Source organism: Pezoporus occidentalis, unplaced genomic scaffold (assembly GCF_034315485.1).
Source record: "Pezoporus occidentalis ecotype Australia unplaced genomic scaffold, CSIRO_AGI_Poc_V1 ctg9, whole genome shotgun sequence".
NCBI classification, from domain to species: Eukaryota; Metazoa; Chordata; class Aves; order Psittaciformes; family Psittacidae; genus Pezoporus; species Pezoporus occidentalis.
The window spans coordinates 2,935,252-2,945,000 of NW_026916262.1; the positions used below are offsets into that span (position 1 = coordinate 2,935,252).

At 37.0% G+C, this 9,749-nt stretch overlaps 1 long non-coding RNA gene across 1 annotated transcript in view; it reads left to right on the forward strand.

Moving 5' to 3' along the window:
* Positions 1-810: 810 nt before the first annotated feature.
* Positions 811-9,749, forward strand: part of LOC134156780 (uncharacterized) — a 13,234-nt gene continuing 4,295 nt past the window's right edge. Inside the window, exons 1-3 of the long non-coding RNA XR_009962061.1 lie at positions 811-958; positions 4,024-4,147; positions 9,289-9,393. This is a non-coding gene — a long non-coding RNA (uncharacterized LOC134156780). The remainder of the gene's footprint in view (positions 959-4,023; positions 4,148-9,288; positions 9,394-9,749) is intronic.

A 9,749-nucleotide genomic window follows, 5' to 3' on the forward strand; every position in this document is an offset into this window, starting at 1 on the left:
GATCCTTATGCTCTAGTCTTGCCTCCTGTACTTAAATGTAATACCTGAGACTCCAGAAGCAAAGTTGGACTAAAAGGATAAGGGCAACAGCCCATTATTTGATTCTGAAGGGAAGTGAAATGGAACAGCTCCTTGATATTCAGGCTGACTATTTAGAACAGTCTTTGGTCTGTGCAGTCCTTTAAATGTGGGATGGGTCAGAGAATAATTCTGCATCATTAGCCACCAGGCAGTTTTGTCTCTGATATCCTCTTTGATCTCAATGGACTGCCATATGTATTTAATATCCCTGCAAAGGATCATGCTGTGAAAGACAAAAAATCCACACCAACATCAAATCGGTGTCCCAGGCAATACTGATAGTCATAACAGAAAGAATACTAAAATGGTAGGAAAAAAAAAAAAAGTAATTATACAAAAACTCTTCAGGTTCACAAGAGTTTGAATATTGTGCCCTGAGAAAACTGAGTGATGGTGGCTACCTCTACCTTGCTTTTTCCAAGTTGGTAGAATGGGGCCTCAGATTAAGCAGCTGCATGCAACTTGTGACTGAGGTCACAAGAATGGAAGAAAAGTCACACCACTGTGCCACAGCTCCAGCCTTTCAGGATGAGGTCCCTTCATACTTGGGGTCTAGGGTGACTAGTCTAAATCTACCTCTGTCCTATATGACAAGAAGAAGTAAGGGAGGTAAGCAATTGGAAGAGTAGGGGCAAACCTTTAGGCAATCTTTCATTGCTGTTATCTGCTAAAGACATCCATCCTTAATGCTACATTAATACTAATGAGGTTTTTATGAAAATAGCCCAGAAGGAATCTAGAGTGCTTGAAGGCATCCTTTTATGACTCAGATGTTCCCATCAAAACTGCTGTTGCATTTGTCAACTATGATGAATGAGGTTATTGACTGAAGACATCTCTGTCCTAGTCATATCCACAGAAAATGGACACCTGAGTGGTAAGCATAAAAGCCTGTGACATTAGCCTTCACAGCTTTTTCAGAAAGATTATATTTGTGCATACAGATTTTAATATATGTATTTATATAGAGAAATACATGCACACATATGTGTGTATATATATCCCTCAAAAAAGTTTGGTTTGCTTCAAGTTGTAGATGAAAGTTGGAGTTGATTTTTATTTAATGAGTTGATTCATCCAAATGGGTAGTACAGTGCTTTTCTTTGCATTCTGGCTGCAGAAAATGCCACATGCCTGTTACTTAACATAACATTGGGCTAGTCAGGGAGGACACCCATTAGAGAAAAACACAGAGATCACAGAGCTGAGTTTAGAAGTCTGGCTTCCTTTGCAGTCCTCCTTTCATCTCATCTCCTTATGTTTGTGTTTTTTCTCCATCCTGTTTCTGCAAGGAACAATGATGAAAGAACATTCTGTGTAATCTTTGGCAATCACTTTTTTTTTTTCTCCCCAGGTAATTTTCTCATGTACCAAATGAAAAACTCAACACTTTAAGTAGATGGTGGGTAAGATTTCCCAATTACCAGTGAACATTTTGGTATACACATAATTACCCAAGAAAGACAGATATTTCATTATATATATGGTAAGAGTACCTGACTCCCTTGGGTAATCATGTGTATAGATGCTCTCAGATGCCTTTTATGCGTCTCAGATGCTTTTTGTAAGAAAGAAAAAGGAGCTTTCATAAAAATTAATTTGTCCCAAATGTGTTGCTAGACTTGAAGGGGCCAGTTGTTAGAGTTTAGATCTAAGAAATTCTGCCAAGTTTGAATGATGAATATTTAGGGAACTGAAACCTACAGATACAGCAGTAACCTATCAGTTACCATCTATTTCTAATTGTTTGGTTTGGATTTGATTTCTTCCAATAAATGTGGTAATAAGATTTAAGGATTGAAGACCACACATGCAATTGAAAAAGCCATAAAGGGAGTCTTTTAAAGAGAGGCAATAAAGAAGTGACATCAAGTATTCACAGAAGAAATACAGAAAATTCTCATGAAGTATAAACTTGACTCGTAACATAAAACTTTTGTGCTTTGGATTATGTGTTTTCTGGGATATGGCATGTGAATATTCACAAGCTATTTTACATTTTTTTTTCATTTTGACAGTAAGGTGTTATCAAATATTACAGATTGAAGATACCTCTGCTATCAGATGATAGGTAAAAATTTTCTGAAAAGCCAAAGTTTTGAGACAATAATTTCAAAAGAAAATTTCTAAGACAGTGAAGACAAATGGTAATTCTCTCAGTTGTATTCTGTAAGGAGTCAACAAAATAATCTAATCTAGACTCCCGCAAGATACAAGCCATAGGATCTCTTGGAACAAGTCACTTCTCATCTTGGCTACAGACCCCTTTTCATCCTATACAGTGCATAGAACATGTGGGCTTTGATGTGGTGACTATAATATTGAATTAAGCTTACAGTGGATGTGATATTTTGATTATCAACCACTTGTGTTTTAGTAGCTTTCATTGGAAATTAAGCTGCTTAGGCTTCATCTCAATTTCAAACTTGATAGTTTTTCTGTAAAGTGAAAGTGGTATATCTATAGGTTTTTGCCTTCTTTTTTTTTTTTCCCTAAGAAAACATGGAGGTTAAGGTATTTCATAGTGATTTTTTAGAGCTACAGTAGCTGAAAAAGTTTTGAAATTTTAATTTTAATGTCTGCTCCCCAGTGAAAAACTGAATTCCTCTACCATTAAGAAGATGGAACTGATCATTGCACATGATGATTTCCTTTTCTTCCTTGGATGCAACTCTTGCTTTTCTGGACAGAACACTGAGCATTCCTTTTTTACATGTTTGTTTGTTTCTTTGAGACACAAGGTTTACATACGGATTTTCATACTTTCAGAATATATACCTTTGTAAATTCTTAGATAAAGAACACCAAGTACACCAAAGGTATAATAAATGAAGTTGCAGCGACCTTCACTTTGCAAGCTGCTTAATTGTTAAAAGAAAGTGAGATTTGTGGAAAAAACAGACACCTAAAGTACATTTATGCATTTTCCACACACTACCTGTATTGTATTACACAAACGCTTTTTTCAAGACCAGTAAAAAATTACCAAGAACCCATAGGAAAAAGTCAAGTATTGGTACTGTATGCTAGCAGTTCAAAATTGTTGATGAAAAGGGGAAATCTAAGGCATATAATATGGCAAATTGAGCATCATTGTGAATGAAGTAATTATTTGTCAGTTATTCATGGTTTCTGCTTTAATATCAGACTATTTTCCTCATCATTGTAGTATATGGATTTTGCAGCTGGTAAAACAATGTATTTGTTATATATCTGCTGTAAATTTTATTTTTCTTAAGCATTAACTTCTGCTGGGAAAAATGCCTACTCTGAAACATCAGTCTCATACCAAATAGAAATGAATAAATTCAAGATAATGGTACTCCCAGTTGTGGGACTCTTTATAATGGCTTACATGAATATTTCAATCATCTAAAATATCACACTGAAAACAGCATGTTAGATCAATGTCCTTTGGAAGGCTGCAGCAAGCCCTTTGTGTAAAGTCGTAGTTTTGTACACATTTCAAGATACCTGTGCCGTAGGAATGTGTCTTTTGAGATAATGTTTGCCAAGTTCCTATGAGTATAGATTTTGTTAGTTGAAAGCAGCAATAATTGTACAGAAGCTTAATAGAACTATGTAGTGGCAAAGGAACCTATAGAAAAAGAAAAAAATAACTCCACAGTGCATGCTTAACTGTTTCTCATGATTCTAATGTTAACATTATCACTTTCTTTAATGTCAGTTAGATATTTATATGTGGCTCAAACGACATATAGGAAGAGTTATTTCCCTGTTGCCAGGACTGAAGAAAGTCATGAGGTACTTTAGAACGGTCTTGTACTTAAAAGCAGGAGATCCATCATAAGAAAATCATACGTTAAACTGCTAGCAACAAATAGATTGAGACAGAGACAGATTCAAGGGAAAAAAGGTCATTGCCAGTGTCGCTGGGATTGCAACATAGCTACTGTCCCTTTTTCCATATCTCTTTACAAGCTCTCAAAATCAATGTAGTTTTCCTACTACCAGTGCACATGTATTTCAAGAGAAAAGGAAAATGTAAAGATGGATGATGTGAAACAGTTTACTCACCGTTATTCAAGTCAACAAGAATAAAATGGTAAGTGCAAATGTTCATTCATGTTGCAGAATAACACATTTACTCATTTACTTTTCTACTGCACCTTTAAATTTCAGAGCTTCCCCTCCAAGTAGAGTTCTCAGGCTATTTTGATTGGGAAAAAATTCTATCACCTCTATAGAAAAGGCACTCAGTGCATTGTCACACTGAAGTTTTCTTTTTATTTTATTTTTTTTGTTTTTCCTCCTCGTTTCCCTTAATCTAAACTAATCCAGTGCTGTGTGCTTTACTTGATGGATGGGGGAATGAAACAATTTATTTCACAAAATAAGATAATATTGAAGTGGGTTTCAGTTTCAAATTCCCACAGCAAAAACGTAATAAACAGAAGACATCAAACCAGCTTGATGTTCATTGGCAAGGGAGAGTAAAAAGCCAGTTCTGTTTTCTCATATATAGAGGCTTTTTCCCAGAAAAACCAAATGCAGTATTTCCTGACACCCTGTTTGAAGACTTTCTTTCCAAGTACAAAGCAAAGCTAACACAGAGTTCTCGTCTAATTACATTTCCCTAGGAAGGGTAGGTGCATATATTGTAAAATTATTTAGAATATCCCACTTCATCAATTATATCTCATCAAGAGATACCCTCTGAGGAATATCTGCATAGGTCTATATTGTGAGATAAGTCTGGGTGTTGCTTTGGACCTATAATCACAATCGCTGCCTGGACTATTGTGTTATTGACTTGGGTTACTGTCGTGGTTTAAACCCAGTCAGGTAACTTGTTCACTCACTCCCAGTGAGTGGTGCCGAGCTGACAACAATCGAGGTCCATGTCCCGTCCCCCCCACCGGGGTTCTCCCCTTCCCCACTCCCGGAGGAACGGGGAGGAGGATTGAAAAAGTGCAACTCCCACCGGTTGAGACAAGAACAGTCCAGCAACCAATGTACACAAATCACCACCGCTACTATCAACTACAACAATGATAAGGGAAAATAACAAGGGAAGAGAATACGATACCACCGGCCAAGAAAACGAGTTCCACCCGGAAGCCCGTGTCCTTCCGCGTAACTCCCAGTTACCCCCCACCCCGGGCATGACGTGCTGTGGTATGGAATACCCCCCTGGCTAGCCTGGGTCAGGCGCCCCTGTCTCTGCTTCCTCACAGCTTCCCCTCCTCCCTGGCAGAGCATGAGCCTCACAAAGTCCTTGGTCAGGGTAAACATCTCTTAGCAACAACTGAAAACATTGACTTCACCAACACTGTTCTCAGGCTGGAAGTCAAAACACAGCACTGCACCAGCTAACACAAAGGAAAAAAAACCATGACTGCTACTGCTGAACCCAGGACAGTTACCTTTTCCAAGATCTGAATCATAAAACTGAAGGCTGCTGAGCATCTGAATTCTGTCTTTTAATATGTAAATAGTAGACTTGGAGTTCTTACATTTAACAGAAGTTCAGGTTTAACCTGCAATAGGTTTCAGAGTTGCTGCCAACAGCTCATTTGTAAGCCCAGTCTATTAAAAAAAAAAGGTTTTTAATTAAAGAAGCTTATTAAAGTTTATTTCTGCCTCTCTAATTATTACATAAATCTTCAACACATGACTTTAGTCTATGTGTTAATATACTATACATTCTCTTGTCAGGCACAGTTATACCCTTGCTAAAATACAACGAGAGAACTATATACACCATTCTAAGTAATGTTCAATTTATAGCTTACATGGATACAATATCAACTACTTTGATTTATACTGTATGCCCTCTAGCTATACAATCCAATGTTCTCCTTGCCTTTTTTTATTGCAGCAACAATTCTCAGTGCATTAAGGTTGCTCAGATTTTCCTACACTAACTGCCTGATCTTTCCAGCAAGTTCAAAACTTAAAGGTATTGTGTGATGGCTATTCTGTCCTCTCCTGTCGTCTATTACATTAATGTTCCTCAAAGTCATTCCTGGAAAAGCAGTAATCTGTGACCCATTTTTCCTTAGGCTAAATTGGATGTTCTCAAGTATGCCAATATATTTAATCCTTTAAAATGGGATCTATGGGAAATCACTGCCTGCAAATTTTAAAAGCACAATCAGTACATTAAACTGTGTGCATTTTTCTTCTGCCTTTTCTTCTCCATGTGCTACCTACACTTTTCTCCAGATGGCATTCATAAGTTCACATACAATATCTTCTCTGATGTTTTCAGAACATGAAGTCTTTTAGCACTGTTTTCTCTCCCGAGTAGCTTGTTTATATCCTTGGTAAACAAAGAGCATCTTTTACCTGATTTCATACAAAGGACAAATGTCCAGTCACACTGTGTGTTAGTCTGCTGGTCTGTCTGTTCTCTTGTCTTTCACCCACTGGACAACTTCCTCAACTGAACAAGAGATGTAAGAAAAACCCCAAGATTATCTTACTGCAAGTTTTGTGAAATTAGGAGACTGCTTACAGGCGATAGATATGTCAGTATTCCCTCAGAAAGAGAGAATATTTTGAAGTTGCAAGGGATTTTATGGAAGTTTGACAGGAACAAAATATCATGACACATTCAAAAACTGGCTAACGTATTCTGATCTTCAGAAATATGCAAGTCTCATACACATTTATCCCAAGTATATAAACAGATGTATTTTTATACTTTCTGTAGAAGTTATTGAGTGCTTCCTTGAGAATATTTTTTTTTCTCTTTTCATTCTCCTAAGGTGTAACTAGAAGGTGAGTAAAAGGGAATGGCTTTAAGCTGACAGAGGGGAGATTTAGGTAAAGTACTAGGAAAAGATTCTTTATATAAGGGTGGTGAGACAGTGGAACAGGTTGCCCAGAGAAGCTATGCAAACCTGTCCCTCGAAGTGTTAAAGGCCAGACTGGATGGGGCTTTGATCAACCTGGTCTAGTGGAAGGGGTCCCTGCCCGTGGCAGTAGATGACCTTTAAGGTCCTTTGCAACCCAAACTATTCCATGATGATTCTATGAAACAGCAGTATTGCTTTTCAAGCAATCTGTATCATTCCATTCTGTAACATTCCATCTGGCAGCTGCCCAGTAGGGATACCTCAAACAGATATAACTGTAGGCTTGAAGCCAACCTAGGACATCTTAAACATCCAATCTATATAATTCCTTACAATAATTTAATAACATATGTGGGGTTTTTTACCTGAGAAAATATTCCATTCTGGGCAAGGAAAAAAAACCAAAACAAATACCTTTTTCAAAAGTAGAATATGTTCTTCCAAGGAATGTTTTTACCATTGTTAGGTCTGCTTTTATTTTAAACTAGCAGGTTTTTTGGAGAAAAGAGAAAATAGGAGTTGACATTCACAAGCGATTTTTCTGCCTTCCTAAAAACCAATGTAATGCCATTGCTCGTGCAGTTTGTGTTGAAGTAAGATTTTATACTTGTGCCAAAATAAATGGTTATATCCGTTGAAAACACAGATTATAGAATGAGTGGTGGAACAGCTTTTCCTGTCTTTAAATTAAGGCAAAATCTAATTTCTACAGATATGTAGCGTGTGCCAACATGGTTTAAACAAGCTCAGCTGTATACACACAGCAATCCAATGCAGCTATGGGGACAATGCCTTATTGACAGCTAAAAACTGACCATGGAAAGAACAGATGAAGCATAGATAGATCAATATTGAAATAAATAGTAAAAGGTCATCATTTTCCTTTACCACTACCTAGAATCAGTGCAAAAATGTCTTGAAAGAGAACAGCCAAATGCAATCTCTCTCCTTTCTATTTTTCAGATATTGATTTCAGTCAAAAAGAAGGCAAAGGGAGAAGAAGAATCTATTTTTCTATAAGACATCAAAAGCTGCCTGCAAGTAAATATTGACACTTAACAGATGTGTCAGTTTATTGTAAAACAGTTTTCCTTTTTAATCACTGTAATTCTATAAATCTTCATCTGACACATTGGCTTGAGCTTTTCAGACCAGATGTTCTGCATTTCAGTGAAAGAAACAGAACAAATCAGAAGCAAACCCAGATCTTAACAAAGACGCTGTACAAATCCCATTATTTTTAAAATGAGATATCACCCTGTTATACTGTGTAACTTAACAGGTAACAATGATCATTACCCTTGAGCTGTACTAACACACAGACCCTCCTTTCCACCTTGATCACTGTTGTTTTTTAATTGAATCTGAATATTTTATAAGCAAGAGATAGTACAAGCATAGCTAGGTCTTCTAGCTGAAAACATTTTATATGATGCTAACACGTGCGTAATTTGAGACTAAGGGATGATTTCATGGCTCTTAGGGAAGCAGTGCTTATTAAAAACCCCAAATGCACAGTGTAAGATCATGACATAACACAGTGGAAATGAGGAAGTCACCTCCCAGATGAATTCAAAATGATGCTGCAGCAGATGCAGAACTAGTCAGTCCCAACACAATTTGTAGTGAAGGAACTACCTAACAATGTAAATATCATGTACTAATAGGAAATCAGTCACATATGAAATGAAGCACATACTTTTTAGTCTGCACACTCTTTCTTCTGTCTCCTATAGTTTAGAATGGATTAAGACACAAGCATACAAAAAAAACCAACCCAGTAGAAAACCACATAACTCAGTGTCCAAATTCTGTATCATCACTGTTGAGAAAGTTAAACCTAGTGACTGAAGTGGCATATTCTCTCATGATTTAAACAGGGAATAACCATTTGTTTTATAGAGTATGTGTTGCTTTTCTAGTGATCAGTAACTCCAGAAACCCACAAAGTATATATTTTTGTGCATATAAGCTTGATTTTTTATCCCAAATCTAGATGTTCCTGAACAACAAGGGAATAGCGCTGTTTAAATGTAACTTTATAATCTGATATTTCTGAGCAGGAAGTTATATATCAGGCTACAGACAGGGAGCAAAGTAATACAGAAGCAGATCAATAGCCTCTAGAAGAGACATAGGAACTAGTGTTCAGTGAGGCACTAAGTATCATCCAGAACAGGGTTAAAATATGAAAAAGAGTGAAGATAATATTTTGACATTCGGCTGACAACTTGATTCTCAGTTTACAAGTAGGAGGAAGGTAATTGCTGTGTGATAAACAGGTCAGTATCTGCTCTCTAGGGTGCCTGAAGGGTATTCTAATTAATGGTTGTGTAACATCACCTTTAAATTACTTTCTAAACAGAAGCATCTGTCTCTTCAGCTTCAGGGAAACACCTTCAGGATTTCAGAGAGCTCATCTTCCTGCCAGCTCCTGCAGTTCTCCAGTGGCACAGCAATCTGTGGGAGGTGACAGCTAGCTGAGCAGGTATGGTGCCAAAGATACCTCAGAGCCCCAAGAAGTCATGTTCGGTTCTCTTAATTGTTGCCTACAAAGGATTTGTGGTTATGAGGCATTAACAATGAAACCTAAAGTGTATAAAACCTCACAGACATAGCTCCATATTTGTGATATTATTTTCCCTGTCAAAACACTAAAAGATAATTTTCCCTTAGATAGCAGGCATCTGAACTTAAAATTAAGCATAAACTGTGTTCCTGGTAAGCCAGTGTTCCTGAAAATGCTTGAACAAACTGTGATTGAAATGCACTAAGTTATTCTGGATTTATATTGTTATATCAAATAAGGTGTTATATCAGTGCAATCTGGAGATGAAATAAAAT